The sequence below is a fragment of the Pogona vitticeps genome, chromosome 12, assembly GCF_051106095.1.
Source record: "Pogona vitticeps strain Pit_001003342236 chromosome 12, PviZW2.1, whole genome shotgun sequence".
NCBI lineage: Eukaryota > Metazoa > Chordata > Lepidosauria > Squamata > Agamidae > Pogona > Pogona vitticeps.
The window spans coordinates 22,298,942-22,321,894 of NC_135794.1; the positions used below are offsets into that span (position 1 = coordinate 22,298,942).

Sequence of the window (22,953 nt, forward strand, 5' to 3'; positions counted from 1 at the left end):
CGCGAAGCCAGCGGATGACTCAGGCAAGCCGCACCCCTCCGGAGCCTGCCAATCACACCCCGCGCGGGCCAATGGCGAGCGGCACCGCCGGGAAGAAGGCGGGAGGAAGAGGAGGAGAGGAGGAGGAGGAGGATTTGGAGAGGGCTCAGGGGAGCCGCAGTTCTAGCCGCCCGCGCGGACCACAAAAGCGCTTTGCCTCTTTGGAAAGGGAGACGGGCCGGCTAGGGCTGCGGGGCGCCCAGTTGCCGACTCCTTTTTGCTCCCCCTCTGCTAGAGGTTGGAGATGATGATGGCTATTATGACTTTGGATGCACTGGTCCTGAACCAATGTTGTGTTGCCTCCAAACCAGTCTCTCCGGTTCCCTAAACAGGAAATGCTTCTCCTCCCTTTTCCCATTTATTGCACGATCAGCTGTAACAATCTATGCCCATTTCATTTGCGCATCCAAAGTATTCTAATTTTCCGATGCCATCTGTGTGTTAAGATTATCTCTCCCTCTTGGTTCATCTGCTTTGCCACTGCTCTGTCGGTCACGCTGGATTCATTCTTAGCTGTAAGGTCCTGTAATGAATCCTGGAGAAATTTATCGCCTAAAAATGAAGCCGCTGAAACTGTGGGATGACCAGAGCTAGCTTCTAAAGTGGAACGCCAATCATTTCTGACCGCTAGAACAGATTTCTATTTCTATTTTTTCCATTTAAAAAACTAATTCAATTTGAAAAAAATAGGTTTTTTTTAATCTAAAAATATTTTTTTCAATCTGAAAAATAATAGTTTTTTTTCAGTCTGAAAAAAGAATAGGGTTTTTTTCAATCTGAAAAAAAATTATCTACAGTATCTATTTATTTATTTTATTTGTACCCCTCCTATCTGGTCAATGCAACCACTCTAGGTGGCTATATGGTGTAAGATATGCTGGATGGCTTAGTGGTTTAGGTTTCTGGCTGTGGAACCAGAGGTTGGGAGTTCGATTCCCCCACTGTGGCTCCTTGACAGGGGCTGGACTTGATGATCCCACGGGGTCCCTTCCAGCTCTGCAGTTCTAAGATTATGTCTCTTGCAGCTGATCAGGTTGATATTGTGATTCTAGTTGTCAATTGAACTTAAAACTTTGTGGCTATGGGAGCAAAGGGCTTCTGCAACTGAAAATGCTGGTGTGGCAACCAAGTGGGTCACAGGTATGGAAATTCCCTTGAGAAAGAGATTGAAACGAAAGTCACTGAGCCATAAAGGAGCAAAGGCCGGGTGCAGGCGAAGGGTTGTGAGCAAATTAAAAAAGAAACACGGGTGGCTAAGGACTTTTCCAGACGTTGCCAAGGGCCCCTAACTTCGGTTCTAAAGGACTCGCCTGTGATCCGTTTATACCTATAGTTATGACAGGGCTCACCCAAAGCTTCCACCACTTGGAAAAACAAAAAGAAATCAAGGTTGTGTTGTTGTTTTTTTGCCCAGGACTTCAGCGTTTCTGCAGCCTGCAAAAAGGAGGGGAGGGACGGTTCTTCCGCCCCAAGGCCAAATTCCAATCTGAGAAAAGAGATGCAACCTTCTTGATCTGGTGACAGTGGCAAAACGGAGAAGAACCCAGCTTTAGTCTTGCTTTTCTTGAGTCTACTCAGAAGCAAGTGGGAAAAGCTCCTTTTACAAGCCATTAAAATTGTTTAACTCTATAGCTTTTTGAAACAGGATCCACGCACACAAAAGCTTGGCATGTCTACTTGGAAGTAAGCCTCTGAGCTTCAAGTTTATTAAGCAAGCAAGTCGTGACTCAACGCCGTGAATGAATCACTCAGCCAAAGGTTTTGCAAGGAGCTAAGTGTGGATGCAAGCGGAGCAAATGTTTACAGGAAAAGCTTCAGATGCTGGTGGAATGGAATCACGCCACTAGCGGCCACGAGCACACACCTGCGTTACAACTACAGGAACAATGCTTGTACAAAGGATGATATCAAGTACATTATAATCATAATCCTAGAGCTGCAGAGCTAGAAGGGATTCTCTAGATCATCAAGTCCAGCCATTGCCCAAGGAGGCCCAGTGAGGAATCAAAATCCCAACCCGGACACCTCGATCTCTGAGCTATCCAGCAGTGCTTTAATCTTAGGACTACACAACTGGAAGGGACCCTATGGATCATCCAGTCCCGCCAATTGGACTGGATATTACTGATCAAACTTCATGCAGCAGTTAATACTCCTAGTATTAATGGCGTGTTCTAGTTCCTGCTATTAGTAGCTGCAGAACCTAACAGAGAGAGTGGGGGGAAAAAAAAGGAAAAGTGGTATTTGTTAAATTCTTAGCCCCTGTTACGAATGTTCAGGAGATGATGGTTCACACCAACTTCCTCCTTCTTCCTAATTAACAGTCATCATTCATGGTAAACTATCCCTTTTCTTTAGCCCGCCAAGTTTGATAGCACCTTGCAGTCATACCTAAACACTGATGGGGATGTGTATAAAAACATGGCACGGAGCTACCGTCCATGGGATTGGCTGGCGTTTTTGCCTGTACGGTAATTATAACTGCAGCATGCAGTCTGCGAACATAGTGATTAGATGAACCGGAGAGCCTGCAGTAGCTTTTTCTGTTGCTGGTTGACGTCACCGTTGGGGAAATCTGCCTTTCCTTCTCCTGCTTGGGTGGAGCTTGATCCTATCTCGTAGAAGGGCATCTATCTACCTGGACAGGTAGCTCCAGCCCTGAAAGTAATCACACGAAGAAAGGGCTTACCAGATCATCGGTTTCATTTCCTCCGCTTCCCAGTTTGCCCCAGATTTGATTGTAGGTGAGGCTATCAGGCCACTCACCATCAGCCAGCTTCTGGCAGCATGTGGGAAGGACACTCCAGTGAATGGCTTATGTTTACCCTGATAGAGATAAATAAAGAGGACCCTGCCTTTCTTAATATCCCTTCCTGTCTTGGACTCCATGACATCAACTCCTGTTCCAACACTTCTAGACATCTGATCGGCAAACCCGTTTTTCGCAGAATGGAAGTTACGGAGAAGCCCAGTCGCTAAGTTGGTAATTAAATAAGAATATACACTTGTGTTTCACAGTCTTTTCTGATCCTTTTAATTTGTGAAATAAACTGGCTCTAGAGGGGGTCTCTTTACTGGAATGCACTCCCGTGGAATGGTTAGCCAGGGTTGCGTTATGGGGAATTTTGATTTACCATGAACGCTGCCTGTTCTCTTCCATGTGGATCTTCTTGTTAGAGTGCAGATGATTCATTCAGTGCAATGTTTAAGAGAACTGCTGGAAAGCACAGTGATTTAGGCACCTGGCTGCAGATCCAGAGGATAAGGGGTTCGATTCCCCCATGGTGCCTGTACTTAATGATCCATAAGGTCCCTTCCAGCAATTCTAAAATTATTCCCAACTTTGGGTCACCCAGGTGTTCTTGGACTGCCACTTCCAGAAACCCTGGGCAGCACAGCTGGTAGTGAAGGCTTCTGGGAATTGCAGTCCAAGAATGTTTGGTTGGGAACCGCTAGTTTAGTGTTCGGACAAAACACAGAACAGAAGCAGAACCCTCGGAACAAACTAAAAATGCGTAGGTCCTCCTCCAGATTCGAGAACCTTGGTTTGCGCTCTTTATATACCAAGATTGTGAACTAAGGTTTGTTCTTGGCATCTCATCCTGTTTCAGAGCACCCAGTCATCATAGATGTGAGAGGCGGTGATTGTGTCTGTGCACTAGGGCATTGAAGGAGTCAATCATTCCCGGCTACCTAGATAGCAGAGAATAAATATCTGATGCCGGCTGGAAGGACTAACGGCCGAAAACAATAACAAGGAAAAAAAAGAAGCCACAGTAAATAGCACTGAGTGATAAAGGAGGAAAGTTTATCCATCTGTAAATTCAGGAAATTCTGAACTACAAGGACGAACTCCACAGGGCGGCCGAGCGTGTCTCGTGCTTTATCAGCTTCTCACTATCGAAGAGCGAATGTGAATGCATTCTTTCAGGAGGACAGCTTACAATCTTCAACCTTGCTGGCCTCTTCTTCTGCTCCTTGAAAAACAATGGATGAATCAAGTCATATATATATATATAGAGAGAGAGAGAGAGAACTAATGCATCTATGAGGAATTTAGAGAAGAACTACCTGGTGGATGATTTCAAAATCAAGATAATGAAGGGAGAAATTAGCTCTCCCTGTAATCAAGCAATGCTTCCTTTAGGAAAACTTCCTCTGGCTTAGAGTCAGTCCAAGGAAATCATTAACAAATGCACACCTTCAGCTTAAGGGATAAACTAGACAGCAAAACGGTGTGGCATAGACAGTCTCTTTCTAAGCAAGCAACTTGGGTTGTCCAGAGTCTGACCCAAGAAAGAAGAAATTCTGAATTAGCAACCTTGGAGAAAAACACCGACCATGCACTCACAATAAAGTACAAAGTCCTTTGTGTTGCTCTGATTTTGAAGATCATCATCATTCCTTCAGGTATGATTCAGCCCGTTTGGAATTGGCGCTATGGAAGATTAGCGATGTGAAAGAAATACCAGGAAAATGCCAGAGGAGGAAGAAGCTGGGTCATCTTGACCGTCGGAGGACAATGCACCAGATAAAAGAAGCCGCTCCTGACATATCTGGCACAGATATGACATGAAGAGGTCATGATAGCACGGTGCCAGCTGGACAGGCCTCTCCGCGACGGGTGTCCAGTCCAGGAATCAGACCTTTTCCTCCTTATTCCTTTGAAAGAACCGACACAAAAGAACATGGGGATGTAAGAGAGAGAAATTAGAGAAGTGGTCCCATCTCCCTATTAAAATGCCCCTTGTAACCTCCCCTCCTGGAAAACAGGAAAAAGCATTGCTCAAATACGCTCGGAGATGGTGCAGTGAAGGAAAGGGTGGACGCGAATATCATTCTTCTTAAGAAAAGAAGCCTGAACAGAGTTATGACAGCATTTTTTCAAAGCCTTGCAAGATGGTCCTACAGAGAAGGGGCAGGATCGGTTCTTGGTCATCCCAGAGGGCAGGAGATGTAAAAATGGACTCAAGTTAGAGGAAGCCAGATTTGGGCGGAATATCAGAAAAAGTTCTTAACTGTTAGAGTAGTACGACAATGGAACCCATGACTTCGGGAGGTGGTGAGCGCTCCAACACTACTGCCAATGTTGGAGGCCTTCAAGGGAAAACTGGACCACCCTCTGTCAGATCTGCTTTGATTTGGGTTCCTGCCTTGAGGAGGGGGTCAGACTTGATGGCCTTCAAGTCCCCTTCCAACTCCATTATTCTATGATTCTATGATCACAAATGCATATACTGTATGTGAATCATGTCCACCAGGGTATTTATTTAACCAATTTATACACTGCCTTTCTTTGAATGAACCCAGCATGGTGGGCATGGTTTCTCTCTTTCTTACGTGAATCTTCATAACCTCCCTGTGAGGCAGGCCAGTCAGAGAGAGAAAGAGAGAGACCTCTGGGTAGAGTGGGCGGCATATAAATTTAATAAATAAATAAATAAATAAATGACCCCAAAAATTTCACAGCTCAGAGGCTTAAGTAGCACTCTGGAATTGAAATCACTCCCTGTACCACTGCATCATAGTGGCTTATCCAGCATATCTTAATCAGTGGAAAAATTACATTAAAGTGCTTGTCTTAGGAAAATGCATACAGCAATAGGCACATATTTCCATGAAGATGGGGGGGGGGTGAAGTTTCACAGAATATGGAGCTGGGACAGGATGAGAACGCTGGTGGGGTTCTGAAAAAGGCAACAGAAATGAGATTTTCCATACACCTAAATGTTAGCCTCTGGGCAAACAGGATGGGCAGAATTCCAGTTTTTCTTCCTTAAGACAACAAACTATGGTGCGACAGCCAATTCTTGCTGCATGGAGCGAAATTCCATTAGAGTCTGGCAAACAGTGTGATAAAAACAACCTATAATAATAAGTTAAAATAAAATACAGTCTCTTTCTGAGCCACTTTGGCACTCACTGTAAGATGGGTTTCGTGTGTTGCAGTTGTGACTCCAATCCAGAAAACTTTTGAAAACCACGAATATTTTAAGTATATATTTAAGCCAAACACGAAGAACTTTTGAAAACCGTGAACACACTAAGGGCATCATTTGCTGGTGGCTACTGCGAATAACGTTATCCTATGGGTGATATGGCTGGTTATCGTCCCCTCCTAATTCTCAACAAAATCCTGCTGAATCCTGTCCCGGTCACACGAGATAAGATAGGATAGAAAACGTGCACTTCAGGCTGGCAGCCCGGGGACAGAGGAATCCGTCCTGCATTGTACATGATCTTCCCTCTGGCTGCAGCCAAAAAATATATTTCTGGTCTGTGGGAGAGCTGGAGGAGGGGTAGCATTATACTCACTCCCAGCCCAGATCCCTACTCAGGAAGTGGCACCGATCTTGTGGCAGCTGGCAGACAGAAGAGCGAACGAGGACACAGCGGAAACCAAACTGTTTCCAGAGGTCGCAGAAAAGCAGGAGATGCTTTGAGCTGTCTGAAAGCCAAATTAGACAAGACATGACAGTCATAAGGTTGCCTGGTCAACTACATTTCATTCCCTTGAGATTCTGCGTTCTGTGTTGTCAAGTTGCAACTGACTTGTTGTTGTTTAGTCGTGTCCGACTCTTCTTGACCCCATAGACCAGAGCATGCCAGGCCCTCCTGTCTTCCACTGCCTCCCAGAGTCGGGTCAAATTCATGTTGGTGGCTTCGATGACACTGTCAGACCATCTCGTCCTCTGCCATCCCCTTCTCCTCTTTCCCAACATCAGGGTCTTTTCCAGGGAGTCTTCTCTTCTCATGAGGTGGCCAAAGTATTGGAGCCTCAGCCTCAGGATCTGTCCTTCCAGTGAGCACTCAGGGCTGATTTCCTTCAGAATGGATTGGTTTGTTCTCCTTGCCGTCCAAGGGACTCTCAAGAGCCTCCTCCAGCACCACAACTGACCTATAGCGACCCTTCTAGGGCTTTCAAGGTAAATTAGACATTTAAGTAGTGGTTTTACCCATTCCTTTCTCCCCACGAGTTTCCATGGCTCACCGAGGATTTGAACTCAGCCTTCCTGAGTTCCAGTCTGTCCCCCTATCCACTACAACACACCAGGTATCTCTCCCTTGAAATTACAAGGCCAACAATCAGAGACCACGATGGGTGTTCATGACATTACAAAGACAAGGAGAGGCAAAATAAATTAGAAGAAGGTGGCTTTGCCAGGCTCCTAGCGTGAGAAGAAAACTCATGAGTCGCCATGACTGCTGGATAGCTCTGTGGTTGAAGTAGAGGTTGGGAGTTCGATTCCCTACTGTGCCTCCTTGACTGGACTGGAGGATCCATAGGACCCTTTCCAGCTGTGTAGTTCTAAGGTTATTATTCTTACCATATCTCCTCGAGGTTCCGCATCTAGAAGTGGGGCCTTCGTGACGTCAGCAGGATCGGTTGTGATGTCACAGAAAGAGGGCAGGCAGGAGATACACTTAGTAATGAGTACAAGGGGAAAACAATAGATGCAGGTAAAAACCTGGCAACCTTGGGCAATGGGGGAAATCTTCTTTACTCTTGTTGGCCAGCTAAGGGGCCAAAACATTCCCCGTGGGGCTTGCACCCTGAATGGCCCTCCTTACAGCACAGGATTCACTGCGTCTGTCAGAACCTTTGAGTCTTTGTGGGAGAGAAGGTGGCCTTGGTTCTATCTTTCAGGGTCCTTAAGAAGAGGAAGAGAATCAGAGAATGAGATGATAAGGGATCCCATGTAAAGCAAGAGCCGAAGCAAACAATAACAACGAGATCTTCCTATGGAAGCCATCTAGGCCGGCAACTGAATTTTGCATCTGCTCTGATGGTTCTACCCTATCCTCTGCATCGTTTGCTGGATAGCTGAGAGGTTTAGGCCTCCGGCTGCGGAGCCAGAAGTTGGGAGTTTGATTCCCCCACGGTGCTTCCGGCTGGACTCGATGATCCAGAGGGTCCCTTCCGGCTCTGGAGTTGTGAGATTATTATTGTTGCAGGACAGGCTGCGGAAGACATATCCCTCTTCCAACTGTGGGAAATCACTAGAACAACATCTCCCTCCATGTGGTCAGGCCTTTTGGGGGGGCTACATTTTTGATCTACAGTGACCAAAATCCCCCTGGTCGCACCGAGATTCTGAAACAGAAGCAAGTCCTTAGAAAAGTCCCTTTCTTGGTAGGGCAAACCCCAGGACAAAGCAGGGACTGTGCAGTGGAGGAAGTCAGAAAAGAGAACAAAGCAAAAAACAACAACAACAACACACAAAACCAACCCATGCGGGAACGTTTGTCAGTGGCTGAGCGCTGTTTAAACTCGGGCAGGGCGAGTTGTAATAAAACAGACCATCTATTATAGAAAAATGAAAAGTTCCCTCCCCTCCTCTGGGAACTCAGATGGCGGAATCAAATAAACAAGTCATTTCAAATCACAGAGCCATTGCAGAGTATTTTTTTTAAGGGGAAACGATCACAGGCTGGTGCCAAATAAGGACATTGTCCAACATTTTCCAAGAAAATGGGGATGTCGGGTAGAAAACAGAAGTGTCTAGAAACTCATGGAAATCACCGAAGATGAAAGGGCCGTTCAAAGGATTAGGAAGTAGAGAAAAGAAAATAATTTTGTAGTGTGCTGGGAAGGAAATCTAGCTCGTTGGAGGTCAAGATAAATCCAGGAAATTTTGGTTTTGGGGTATATCCGAGTTGTTTCTTCATGAACCAGCCAAGAGAAATCTCGGCATGGGAGAAATCTATTTATGTCCTGGTGGAAATTGTACTGTATGTACAGTTTAACTCTTCATGCAGAGTCGATGCATGATGCTTTCAGCGTAGGGATACTGGTAAAAGCTGCCATTCAGCTGCTAGTCTGAGAAGAGACTCAACGAACCAGCTGTTGAAGGGTTAGCCAAGACGGCTCTAAATCTTACCCATTCAATCATTCAGTCTGATCCAGATTGTGAAATGAGTTCCAGCCAAAGAGGTTTGAACTTGTGATGTCACGACTTGGGAATCAACTAATGACGATAATCATATGCTGTCCAGTCAATTCCGACTTATAATAAAGCTTTTTCAGGGTTTTCCAGGTAGACTCAGAAGTGTATTACCATTCCCTGTCTTTAGGGGCGCCCTGGGGCTGTTCAGCTTGCCCAAGGCCAACCAGGCTGGCCTCTACTCCCAGATGGCACCCAGTGGGGGAATCGAACTCCCAACTTCTGGCTCTACAGTCAGATCTCCGATCTAGCCAGCTAAAGGTCATGCTTCTTTAGAACCAGAGTCGTACAACATTTTCTTTCTCCTGCATTTTTCCTGAGTCATCGACTCCGAAGAAAATCCTGAGAAAAAATGAATAGGATTGAATTGTTCTTCCATGTAATCTTACTCTGCTGTTAGCAAGAACTCAAAAACCTGATCAGTTGGCCATGGGTGTTTATTCACTTATTTGTTGCCTTGCTTGCTTGTTCGGCTGTGATTACTGATTATGTCACCCTTCCCTCACACATACACATTTGTACTGAGTTTTAGACATTCTATGCTTTTCCTGTGCTTTTATTTTATTTATTTATTTATTTGATTTATATACCACCCATCTAGAACGTGTCTGCTCTGGGCGGTTTTAATGCATTATAGTTTGCTGGTTCTGTGCAGTTAGCAATTAGAATGCAGTGTATATCTATATTTGTAAAAAGCAGATAACTTTTTTTTTAAAAAACCACCCTTTCATACATACATACATACATACATACATACATACATACATACATACATACATACATACATACATACATACATACATACATACATACATACATACATAAAATTCCCTACAGCCTATTAAGAACAAAGCATCTAAAAAAGCAACAGGTGGAGTCATAGAGCATTGATCCCGGATCACATTTTTTGCAACTAAATGGCATTTTTCATCATGGGTGGTGAAGTGGGGGGTGTGCCACCCTATCATGTTGAGTCCTGTGCGTGCATCCATTTTTCTCATCCCAGGGATGGTCTCCAACTGGCGAACATTTCTGTTCTTTTCTTTGGATCCTGGCTACATTTTTTTATCCGTTCCCCTCTCCTGCACTGCATTGCTAAAGCTAGTGTGTCCCTCTCCCATGATGATCCGTGGAGGCAATCTCTCTTCCCCCCCCCCCATCATCCTGGCGGTCTGCCTTATTTACAAAACTAAGTGGACCAGGTCAGTGAGCGCGATCGGGGAGGCCTACATTTCATAACCCATGATCTGAGCTCCGAGGAGATTTGCCTGGACCTTCAGATTAAGCCTCCGGCAGCCTTATGTTTGCTTGTGGGGGGGGGGGTTAGATGGTGGGGGAGGAAGTACTGCAATCTCTGGCAGTCTCAGAAAGGGATTAAGCCCTACGCCTGTTCCTAATCCTTCTTGCAGGACAATCAAAAGCCTCGTTTGTGGCTCGGACTTCTCTGGCGAACAGGTAACAGACAACGTACGCGTGGTACCCAAAGGTGAGACAAACAAGGTGAGACCGAGGGAACAGGTAGAGTTGATGCTGTGATGAAGCACCCTCGGAATATTCAATATAAGAAGGATGCTGAAGCTGTCCGTACCTAACTAGGAGGAAGATGATAGATGCACTTCCAGAACATCATCCTACTGCACCGCAGTTGCAGATGGCTGCTTTAGAAAGACATTTTATTCATTCTTATACATTCTTAAGTTCAAGACCAAGGCGTCCATGGGTAAGTCGATTCCTCCCAATCTGTTCAAGGCCGTCCTCTGTTTTGAGGACGGCCGGAAAGCGGTCCTCTTTCTGACGGAGTCCTCCGTTTGAAAAGCCATCCAATCCAAGACTAATGGGGAGAGAAACAGCCATAAAAATGTGAGGGTTAGGGTTATCTCAAAAGAGCTGGGGAGCACGAGGGGTTTGTTTTTTTATTATAATATATTTACTGGCAGAGGTGTGGGATTTTCTACATCACGGGCGGAAATACCGTGGTCAGGGTTGGAGGCTAGACGCCGGGACTTGCGAGAAATTATCAGCATTAGCTGTGCCCTTTCCGGTGACAGAATGATTCGGGGCCAACGCTGAATCAAGTCAAAACCCAACCAACATCTCAAGTGATGCCCTGAAGGTTAAAAGAAGGGACTGGAAATTCTGGAAAAATGACTCCCCCAGATGTTTTAAAACTTTCCTCTAACTGCCTGCCGGCCCCTTTATAAAAACCACATATTTTGCAGGGCACAGAAACCGCAAGAGGAGGTTGGCGCTCAAAGTAGCCCACATCCAGAAAAAGGGCCTGGAGAGTGGCTCCTTCTCCCGGGGCTCCCCCCTCCCTTCTTCTTTATGACTATATTCCTTTTCTTAAGGGAGGAGGGCACGCCCCTCGGACAAGCAAGCCCTCCGCCAGCCATCTGTCCCAAATAAAACCCATGTGCAGACTTCCGTCGGCAAATGTTTCCCAGCAGAGCTGAACTCTCTGCTGAAGCAACGCCCAGTGTGCATTCCAGGAGAAGATGGAAAATGGAACGGGCCTGTGCAGTCTGCAAACTGTAATGTGCCGTGCGAGCGATTAAGGAAAGCTTGTGATCTGTCTATATTTTTTAAAGCAAAGCTTCAACATGGGAGTGGCTCTTTCGGGGTCGACATCCCCGAGAATCTTCCAGCCGACATCTCCCTTGGCGAAACAGAGAAGCTGCAGCACAGAAAGCATCTTCTGAAGTTCTGTGTACGAACCTAAGGGAGGTTTTCACGTCCCTTCCGGATTCGTGTCTATGAATGTTCTGAGTGCTGGGCCCAGAACAGAACAGCTTCAAGTTCCCCCCAAGGTAGTCCACCCCTTATCTCATTAACTGCCACTTAAAAGTCTCAGTAACTCACTCTGAGATTTTAGTAGGAGAAAGAATAAAAGGTTCCATTACTTACAATTGCACAGATCAATCATTAAGCTACAACACGACTGCTTTCAACAGCAGGCTTCGATAGACTCACTGACTTCTAAAAGACAACAGTATTTAGAGGGGGGGGAAACACTGAGCAGAGAGGAGGGGCTCACTTTAAATTCAGAGGTAGGAGGGAATTATTGTTTAGTACTATTATTAGGTTGCAAAGCCCCCGGTGTATCATCCTTCATGTCCATGTTATTATGCAAGACAAGTAAAGAAAAGCAGAGAACCAAGATCTATGATGTCCTCAACTGCTGTGCTCAGCTCCTGTAAACTCAAGTCAATGGCTTCCTTTAGGGAGCCATTCCATCTCATATTTAGTCTTCCTCTTTTCCTGCTGCCTTCCACTTTTCCTAGCATTATTGTCTTTTCCAGAGAATCCCGCCTTCTCATGACATGGCCAAAGTAGGACAGCCTCAGTTTTGTCATTTTGGGCCTCCAGAGAGAGAGAGTTCAGGATTGATTTGATCTAGGACCCACTTCTAATGAAGTTTTTTTTTTTTTAAAGGACTGACTTCAGAAAGTCATGTCAGACATCCTCTTAAAATAACTGTGCTGATTATTGCTTGGTTTCTTCGGGTGCACTGTTAAAAGAAGCAAAAAAAATTGGATTCAATCTTGAATTAAAATGCTACATTAGTGCTTGAGCTGACCTCAAGTGGGTGGATCAGCTTGGATCGATCGATCTACTGAACTGCAATATGGACCCTGAAGGCCGAATCATGGGGAGGACATCAGCAGGCTGAGCTGAACACTAGAATTTGCAAACATGCAAGAATCCTTGGGGTGGGGGGTGGGGGGGCAAAAACAAGGGGTGGGGACAATTCAGTGGCTCAGTACTGAGCGAGCAGACTGCTGTGGATTCCTGAGGTGTGAGGAGGGTGGGAAAAAATCAATGGGAAGATGATGGGAGGTTGTGTCCTAGAGGAAGTCACAGATGACTTCCTAGACGTGGGTGTGGATCATGAACAGTGAACATTTTGCTCAAGTTGGGGGTAGCAACAAAAGCAATGAACCTTCTCTTCGGAAATTTCAAAAGCATGCCTCAGATATCAAAGTTTGGAAATATGTTATAGAAAATGGATGGTTGTTCATTTTCTGAAGACAGTAACGCATAAGCCTCCTCTTCTCTTGAAACCTGCACTTTTAAACAATTGAGGCTGTGGTCTCACAAGTGATTTAAATCAATTTCTGCTCAGGCTTTTAAAAAACTCAGGTTCCCGTCGCATGGCATTTAAATTGGTCGCGTCGCAGATGGAAATAGATTTATTTCTGTTGAAGTAAAGAGCAACATTAAATTCAAATGCAGAAATCGGTGGTGCTTTTATACAACAACTAAAAGAGCAGCTGTGGGGTCATAACAAAATTAAATTCAAATGCAGAAATAGGTGATGCTTTTATACAACAACTAAAAGCTTGTTTACTGTGTGATGATTGTTTTTAGCGGTCTCTAAAGGGATCACCAATTTTTCTGGTGATTTAAACCCGTTTTGGTGATGTCCGGCAGCCATAGAAAAGACCGCTCTGATCCCTGTTCAGAGCAAGAAGCCCGCCTGCTGAGTATCAAACAAATTTAAGATCTGGGTGCTTCTGATGGAGTGAGCTAAAGGTAAAAAGGTAAAGGTTCCCCTTGACATTTAGTCCAGTCGTGTCCGACTCTAGGGTGCGGTGCTCCGTCTCCAAGCCATAGAGCTAGCATTTGTCCGTAGACAGTTTCCGTGGTCACGTGGCCAGCGCAACTAGACACGGAATGCCGTGACCTTCCCACCAATGTGGTACCTATTGATCTACTGGCATTTTTACATGCTTCCAAATGACTAGGTTGGCAGGAGCTGGGACAAGCGACGGAAGCTCACTCCGTCGCGTGGATTCGATCTAATGATTGCTGGTCTTCCGACCTTGCAGCACAGAGGCTTCTGCGGTTTAACCTGCAGCGCCACCACATCCTCGATGGAGTGAGCTACAATCCATGAAAGCTCATCCTGACATTGGCTCCTCTTTGTGGGGCCAGGAGACTTCCGTACCGTGTCTGCTGCAACAGATAAACACAGCCAAGGCTGTCGCCTCCATCATCAGCCCTGGAGATACTGATGGGTACTGCTAGATCCTGTGCCACTGTGGACAAGGCGCGATGTACACAGATGGTTGACACAGACGGAGGTGCGGGGGTTGGAAGGCAGAGGGCTCAGAAAGGCACCCAAGTTCCAGATATTTTGAAAACGCTGCGTCTGTTTTTGTAATCTCTTCCTCTCCCTTCTTTCATCTCCATATTTCCTGCATCGCTGTTTTCCTTCCTCTCCTCTTATTCCTTCTCTGTTTGCTTTTCTTTGCCCTTCTGCTCAGGCCTGTGTTTGTTTCTTCTGCTTCTCGTTTTCCGGTTTCCTGGCTCCTGCCTTCATCTCCAACGGCTCCTTCCCAGGCTACCAATGCCCTGTTGTTCCTCCTCCCTAAATTTATGAACAATAAGCACCTTTTGGACAGACGAAGCACAAAGAACATGCATGGCCAATCTCATCCTCCCAGCGCTGGCTCTTATTCCAGGACTGGTCCAGCAAAAAGAATGGTTCCAAAAGCTGCATTAAAAGCCATTTATTGCATGCACTTGATTTGTTTTTAAAAAATCTGTAGTGCAGAAAACCTCTTTAGAGAAGAGGTATGCATTCACACACACACACACACCCGTTGGGTTGCAGCTACCAAGGTCCCTGATCAACAACTGTGCTGTCTATGTGCAAAATAGCTAGCTAATATGTGTATTTATTTTCTCACTCTGGAAAGTTCACAAGATGACACAGAGACTGCAACTGAACGAGGAATAACTTCACTCCCCTGGCGGAATAATGGTAACTGTTTTAGTTACTTTTATATAGGTACAGGGAAATTGACATATTGAGCAGTGAAGGAGGACGGTGAGCCGGAGCGCTTTTTTCGGGCTGTGCCTTGTGCTAACACTGTGTTAGGTTATTTTAGAATATGGGCTTGTGGGGAAAAATATGGGTCAGGCAGAAGGACCCCATCTTTTCTTTCTGCAAAAAAACAAAAACAGTCAAAAGTATTAACTGAAGCATCAGTACATTCCCTGGAAGACAGCGCCCCCTTATGGGCCATTGCCACATTATTCCCATGTTCATGATGCTTGAACATAGACAAGAAGCTGAGAAGTTGCTTTTGAGTTCTGTAGTTCCCAGAATCCACCGGCTAGCTTATTCTGTCACTAAATTATATCTGGATTTTATGTTTTATTCTGAGGTTTTATGATAGATAGATAGATAGATAGATAGATAGATAGATAGATAGATAGATAGATAGATAGATAGATAGATAGATAGATAGATAGATAGATAGATAGATAGATAGATAGATAGATAGATAGATAGATAGATAGATAGATAGATAGAGGGACGGACGGACGGACGGACGGACGGACGGACGGACGGACGGACGGACGGACGGACGGACGGACGGACAGACAGACAGACAGACAGACAGACAGACAGACAGACAGACAGACAGACAGACAGACAGACAGACAGATAGATAGATAGATAGATAGATAGATAGATAGATAGATAGATAGATAGATAGATAGATAGATAGATAGATAGATAGATAGATAGATAGATAGATAGATAGATAAGGAACGAATAGGGTATCCCTGCACAACGTAGCCCATAGCTTCTCTAAATTACTCAAGCCCCTTCACCAGGTCAAGGCAGCAATCCGTGAAGGGGTTACTCTCCAAATAATGAAGGCAAAATAAACCAATGATTGTATCCAGGTGAGCAATGAGGTAAGACCAGGCCTAAAGGCTAGTTCCTCTTATTTTTAAAAGCTAAGAACATGGCCCTTGTCTGGAAAAAATGGATATTCCAGAATCCTGCAGGACATAATTGAATACTTCAAAAAGACTCCTGCCCTCTCAAATTAATGTTGGACGGGCTTGGCTCCTCTTCAGATCTGAGATTCTGGTATCACGCTGCCGTCACTCTGAACTTTCAGTACTTCTTTATATTTATTTATTATTTTTAAAGTGTGTGTCTTGTTTTTCTTAAGCAATATAAACTTGTTTACAGACAATGCCACATGTACACGGTGGGGCATCTAATCTTGGTTGTTTTTTGAAAGGGGCATTAAATTTTATTTCAAATGTGAGCAGTTGTGACCCTCCAGATGTGCTGGGAGCCTAGTGGTTAAACTGCAGTACTGCAGGCAAAATTCTGTTCACAACCTGGGTTTAATCCCAGGTAGCTGGCTTGAGATTCACTCAGCCTTCTATCCTTCTGAAGTCAGTAATTGGAGCACCCAGCTTGCAGTGGGGGGGGGGAATGTGTAGCCTACATAATAAAAGTGCAAACCACCCACAGAATGATGTAAGTACTATGGAGCAGTGTATTAGCAGCACACATAATTCTCACCATGAGTTCTGTTGTCTAGGGCTAATGCGATCTCTTGCCAAAAATAAATAAATAAGAAGGCTGAATCTCCGGTGAGGATCCTACGTGACTCCTGTCAAGAAACAAGACGATTTATTAGGATGCTAGTCAGTCATAGGAACTATGGCTAAGACTCTAATCCTGCATTGAATTAGACATGCCTAAGCTTGATGATTTCAACAAGCTTACTCATACGGGATCAGCCTGCGTGTTTTAAATATAGCAGCTTCTTCCTCTCTGGTGACTCAGAATCTTTGGGACTCAAGTCACCTTGATAAATATACTACTCTTTGGAAAAACTGACTACATTCTTACAAACGACTGGGGTGGGTATTTTTAAAAAACGAAGCAACAATATAAGAAGGGAAATTTGTACAGAATAGAACGGAGCAGACTTAAAGTAAGGATCTCTTCCTTTCGACCATGGTGAGGCTCCACAATCCACAGCTTGGTGGTAGTATGGGATATCTAGTCGTTTTAGCTGAAATTAGGGCAGTGTGAATATTTCTCTCCTTACCAACAGAGGCATCTTATCTGATGAGCTCCATTAGCTGATGTAGAGATCAAGAAGTACCGAGTTTGATTTATGGGCGTTTCTGATGGAGGGATCCAAGCCCTGCCCATGTTCAGCTGCCTGCAAAGTATGGACTATTACTTTTCAGAATAAATATATTACTTGTTACACATTACATTCCCTCTAGGAGTCTAGCTGGCTCCTTTCTTGATTGTATGTTCCAATCAGCCTATTCTGCACTCCCTAAACTAGTTTCAAGGGGGTAGAAGAACCCTATCTTATTGCCAGTGTAGACACAGGAATCCACTGCCAGCCCATGTGGCTTCTGTACACGTAGTAGCGAAGATCCATAAATATTTAGAAAGTTCTCAAACTACCGTTGGGATGAAGAAATATTATCCCAGAGATGTTGGCAAATCTCTGGGTCTGAGCCCCTATTAAAAATGAGCTTTTTCCCCTAGAAAAAAAAAATAGGAGGGGCGAATCAGTTCCAGGTCATGAATTGAATCCAGGTAATTTTTTTTTTAAAAAATCCCAAATTGAGTCTGAATTGAATCCATCCGTGTGACTTAAGTCTGAAAAGTGAGTCTCATATCCCTGCATAATACATTTGTCAATTGCCATGAGGTCTAGTGTTGTTCCTGAAACAGAGTAAGAAGGATACCTCTCTTGATATTATCATCACAAACCTCATACCAACCAACTTTATCTGGGAATAGGGCTCCCTGCCAACCTCATTTTTCTGATCAGTAAATGAAATATGGGCTGTAGACACTGTTCTATACATTTTTTTCTTGATGCCCTGCACTTCTCCAGCCTCCCTTGACAGTGGCAACAATGGGAAACGTTTATAGTCACCCACTGATTCCAATTTGTCCCGAGCATCCCTCACTAATGGAGTCTAATGACTTTCCTTAGTGCTGGAAAAGTACTGCCCTTTGCATAAAACACAATGCAGTAAGTCCTAGTAAGCCGAGTGAAGAATTTTGAGCCACTGCCCAAATGTTTAGCATAGAAGTTCCTGATGCATGTCATGGATAAATGCTCTTTAAAAGGCAAGTGCTATTTCGTTGTCTAAAAATAGCTGACGAAAAGGAAGATTTAAAGGTTAAAGTAGAGAATCATGACTCAAATCAAGATTCCTAACTGCTTGCCTGCTGGTTGGTCTTTCTCCCCTTGAGTCTTACTCTGTTCTTTCACTAAGGGCGTAGCCATGTATGAATGTCCCTAAATCTCACTGAACTCAATGGGACTTCTGAATAGACATGAGTAACGATGGTGGTGTAAATAGCATCAGCTTTACTGTTCACCCCTCGTTGTCTGGAATCAACGCACAACTTTTTCTTCTTTTTTAAATATCCCAGCCAAAAAAAAGTGGTCAGATATTTTGTTTGCCTCTGCTTCCGTTTTTGCTCCCTGAAAAAAACGGTTTGACTCCCAAGTGGCATTGTGAAGGTTTAAAAAGGCATTTATTATTTGTTACGGCATGAAAGAGCAAGGCGTGTATTAGAACAGCACATGGTTATGCAGTTGGGGAAAGTGATTTGAAAAGAGTTGACTTTAGCGATAGTTTTGGTTCAAAATTAGAAACTGAATCATTCCTCATTGAGAGAGTTACCAGTCAGAGCAAATATATCGGACAAGGGCGTACAGTTTAAACTTGGCACCATGCCCTGACCTTTCCCAAAATAATCCTTGATCTGATGCATGCCTATTTTCCTTTGCTTTCCACCCCCGCCCCCCCCATGGCATTGAAGACACATGGAGTATGTGCCCCCCCCCAAAAAAAGGACACGGCAGGAAAAAGTAAAAAAAAATGGGGGAAGTTCTTTGTAGTAATTGACAATATAGCCTTTGTAGTAAAACAGGAACAAAACCGCATAGGCGGCTTTCTGATCCCCTTGGCAGTCTGCCTCGGCAGCTGCCTTTTCTTCTCCCTTCCGTTTCTGCATGCGGCACAGCATGGGTCTGCATGCGAGGATGAATCATGAAAGGGGAGGTTGAGGACCCACCTCCTCGGGCAGTTTACAGGCTGCATCTGCATGCCGAAGGACGAGACGAGAAGGCATTGGAGGAGAATGATTTCATAAACCCATGAGCTGCAACGTGCAAGGCCTGAGCAAATGCACTTAAGGTGCCCTGACACATGAGGCAGGATGAATCATTCATAGGGCCTTGTACAAGGATCCATCGAACGCCACCCACTTTCCAAACACCGCAGAAGGCTGCTTGGGAGAGACGATACATACAAGGCGAAGATGCTGTTAGGCTCCCAGTGGTCTGTTGCCCATCCTTTGGGGCTTAAAAAGGCAAAATCAAAGACATGGCGTTTCAATAACCTGGGGTTGGAGTGAGGTGGCTGCAAACATGTGCAGGCAGGAGAAGAAATCTCATGGATTACAGTGCATTCACTGAAGGAAAACCAAGATCCTTATTTATCTCGATTTTCCTGCCATGTATTGGTTAGCGAACATGGGCCTCCTGTTCTCTACTTTTTCCGCACAACCACCTGATGAGGCAGGCCGGTTTGAGAGAAAATGATTATCTCAAGGTGGGAACTAGAACCCAGATGTCTCCCCTCGCAGTCTAGTACTCCAATCATTGCTCTGTACTGCTTCTCTGAATCTTCATGCCTCAGGTCTTCCTCAAAAGTCTTCAGGTCAAATGCAGCCTTGAAAAATAAATGTATCTGCCCATTAGAATATATGGCTGGATACCTCAGTGGTTTAAGGCATCTTGAGAGTTCAATTCCCCTACGGTGCCTCCTTGATGGGCTGGACTAGATGACCCACAGGATCCCTTTTATCATCATCATTATCATCATCTACTTAAACCTAGATGCACCCAGTACTAACCTGTATACCTGATATAGATCAGTCACCCATATCTAATCAATTTATTGATTGAATTGCATTGCCCATCAGAATGAGGACACGGTAAATACCATTACTTAAAATAATTGCTTCTACCAAAGGTGTACAAGTGTAATGAAAGAAGCACCAACAGCGAGACAGGCATTTGTCACGTTTACATAGGAAACAGAGTCTCTTCTACTTGCTCATCCTCTAATGTGATTTATGCCACCTTTTGTCTGCAATGCCCCACTTCATCTCATGTTGCACAGACATGCCACCCTCCATGGGAGAGAGTAAACAAAAATCAGAAATCGGGACCAAAAATATCCAGAAACCAGTGGGCAAACACCTCACCCATCCTCAACATGTTTTCCCCAACCTGAACTCAACAGTTGAACAAAGAAACTTCAGGACAAAATTCCAAAGGAAGGCTACTCCAGAAGAATACATCAGCAAGTTCAGCACACATTCCATCGGCTTAAACAAAGACCATGGTTTCCGGTGTCTATACATATATACTGATCTAATCATCTCAGCCCTTGCCACACAGTCAGACCCTAATCCCCACCATTGTGAATGAATTAATCACCTCTTATTCTCTAATAAAGATCTAGTTTTGAACTGTTGATAAGGAGATCTTGTTTTATGTTGTGTATTTAACTGGTTTTTTAAGTTGGGTTGCCAACTATACAAAATCGTTTTTTAAAAATCCTGATTTTTTAAAAAAAATTGGTTAAGGTTTCCATGCTGCTTTTATTTGTGTTTTTATTTATTTTATTTTATTCGTTGTCATTGTGCTTTAAAGAAAACATTGATTCCCTTGAAAAAGGACACTGGGTCATTTAACTCTCCTTGAGTAAGAAATAAGTCGTCCTCCAAAGCATATTACCACAGTCCCTGAAGGAATACGAATTTTTAAAATTAATACATTAAAATGGCAGCCTGAGGCTAAGATGTCTGAGGGGGGGGGGGAAACATCTGCAGCCCCACGTGACCAAACCCCGCCCCCTCGGCGGTTCCTCCGCCTTGATCCCGCCCATTCGCGGCTTCTTCTTGTTCTTCCCTCAGCCCCAAACCCCGCCCCTCCCGGGCACGAGGCGCGAGGCCGCCCTGCCCTGACTGGCACGTGCCGGCGACCAATGGCGGCTTCACGCCCCGCCCAACTGCGTCATAAGGAACCAATGGACGGCCGCCTCTTCTACTCACTCTCCTCCCTGCCCCCCCCTCTCCCCACAACTTAGCCGGCGGTCCGACCTAACCAACCGCCTTTAAAGCCCTCCCCTTTCCCCCCTCTCTTCGTCGCCCCGCCCTCCCCCTCTTCCATGAGCGGCCGGCGCCCAATCGTGGATCCTGGGAGGGAGGCCGGGAGGAAGAGTGGCAGGCACGTGCGCCAATGGCATGACGGAGGAGGCGGCTGAGGGAAGGGGAGGGGCCCGCCAAGGCGTGTGAGGGAGGGAGTGTATGTGGCGGCGGCAGCAGAAGCATCGTCTCTCGATGGGCGTCGTTGGCCAGACAGGAACAGGCCGGGGAGCCCAGGTGGGGCCTGCGCAGGTGAGGAGGGTCCGGGGCCGTGAGGGAAACTGAGGGATGTGGGGGGGGGAACAGTCTCCGTGAGGGGAAGCGGAGGGGGGCCCCTCCCCCACTTGGGCGGTGACCAAGCGGCGACCCCCCCTTTCACACAACATCCGGGTATCTTCCCTCACTCTCTTTCTCTCTCTTTCCCTCATATCCCCCCCCCCAATGACAAAGGGGGACTGAAGGGTCCAGAGGCATTTGCCTCACCGGGAGTATTTTGGGGGGGGGGCGGGAAGGGTGCCTGGGAATGGATTCAAGGGGGGTGGGGGTGGAACCAGGCTTCCTTCTCCCCCCCCCCCCTCAAACGCTGAGGACAATTAATGACCTTAACGGTCCCTTCCCTTCCGTCCTTCGCCCCCTCCCTGTCACCTTCTCCATCCCTCAAACCCTCTGTCTCTATATATATATATTTATAGATATGCATATTTACCGTGTTTCCCCCCAAATAAGACAGGGTCTTGTACTAATTTTTGCTGCAAAAACAAAACACCCACATCTGTTTCTTTCTCTCGATCTATCTTTATAATATATCTATATGCATCTATCTATAGATATAGATCTCTCTTCCAGTTTTGTCATTGCCGTTTTTTCCCCTTTTCTTCGCCTCCCCAGCTCCATTTTGTTTGGCTTTTGAGATTTCTTTTGTGGGGGGCACGTTGTGTGTAGGTGCAGCTATCCATCTTTGCGTGTGTGGGTATTTTTGGGCACCCAAGTTCATTTTTGTGGTTGTAATGTGTGTGTAAATGCTGCGCCACCAGAAAAAGGGAAACCACATCTTATGTAGTCTCTACCTGGAAATCCCTGAAAAAGGGTCAGAATTGACTTGATGGCACACAATGGTTATTATTAACTATGTGTATGTAAGCATGCATATGCATTTATATTACATGTATACTGTGTATTACGTATGAGTATACGCACACACCATATCACATAACATATGTATTCTGTGAAGTACCATATTTTTACCAGAGCAGCTAAAGATGGCGGAAACAGAAATGTTTTGCTTAAATAGTTCTGTTTGTTAGTCACTCTTACAAGTATGTGTTTTTTTAGTTATGAACGGCATTCCTGAAATGGATACAGAAGAACCTTGATTGAAGTGTTGCGTCTTATTGTTTATTTATATATGCAACATATACCTACAAGTGCTTGGTATCTAAACTTATGTACATAAATATGTATGCACATTAAAAGACTGATATTCTCATACAGACACACACACAGACAACATTAAGGAGTCTTTTCCTAAATAGTTAATATCCCACTTCTTTGGTTAATTGAACATTAGGATATAAACATTAAATAACCCTTGCTGAAACCATCCTGCTCTCCGATGATGCACTTGTAGAAAACGTACACACAGACACTCTTAAGATCAGCTGTGTCATGTCATATTGAGAAAGATGCCCAAGTGGTATGGGCTTCTTTCCAGAACAGGGTTGGGCAGATTAAATGCCAGTTTCCAATGAATGCCAATTCCCCTCTGTCTTCTGTGAGAGGTATTGTAACCTTGCCTTCCTGGATCCAGCTAAAGGTCTGTTCCGTCCAGCAGCTTCAGTCCTTCAGTTTCAATATTACGTAGCTGGCAAGATGCCTTATGAAGTCCACAAGCAAGGGCATAAAAGCAGTATTCATCCTCTGCTCTGGTAATGAGATTGAGGGGTA

At 45.0% G+C, this 22,953-nt stretch overlaps 1 protein-coding gene and 1 long non-coding RNA gene across 3 annotated transcripts in view; one reads left to right on the plus strand and one right to left on the minus strand.

The window, feature by feature from the left end:
* Positions 1-841: 841 nt before the first annotated feature.
* On the minus strand, positions 842-2,816 carry LOC140702367 (uncharacterized). Its single transcript, XR_012081495.2, has 2 exons — positions 2,729-2,816; positions 842-1,192 (listed from the first exon to the last, which is right to left on the minus strand). It is a non-coding gene; the product is annotated as an uncharacterized LOC140702367 (long non-coding RNA).
* An 18,307-nt stretch (positions 2,817-21,123) lies between these two features.
* ABHD2 (abhydrolase domain containing 2, acylglycerol lipase) overlaps positions 21,124-22,953 on the plus strand; it is a 30,685-nt gene continuing 28,855 nt past the window's right edge. Inside the window, exon 1 of one of the 2 annotated variants that reach the window (XM_020781713.3) lies at positions 21,124-21,261. The gene's annotated coding sequence lies outside the window, so the exon portion shown is untranslated. The remainder of the gene's footprint in view (positions 21,262-22,953) is intronic. The other variant, XM_020781714.3, reaches the window with a different exon arrangement.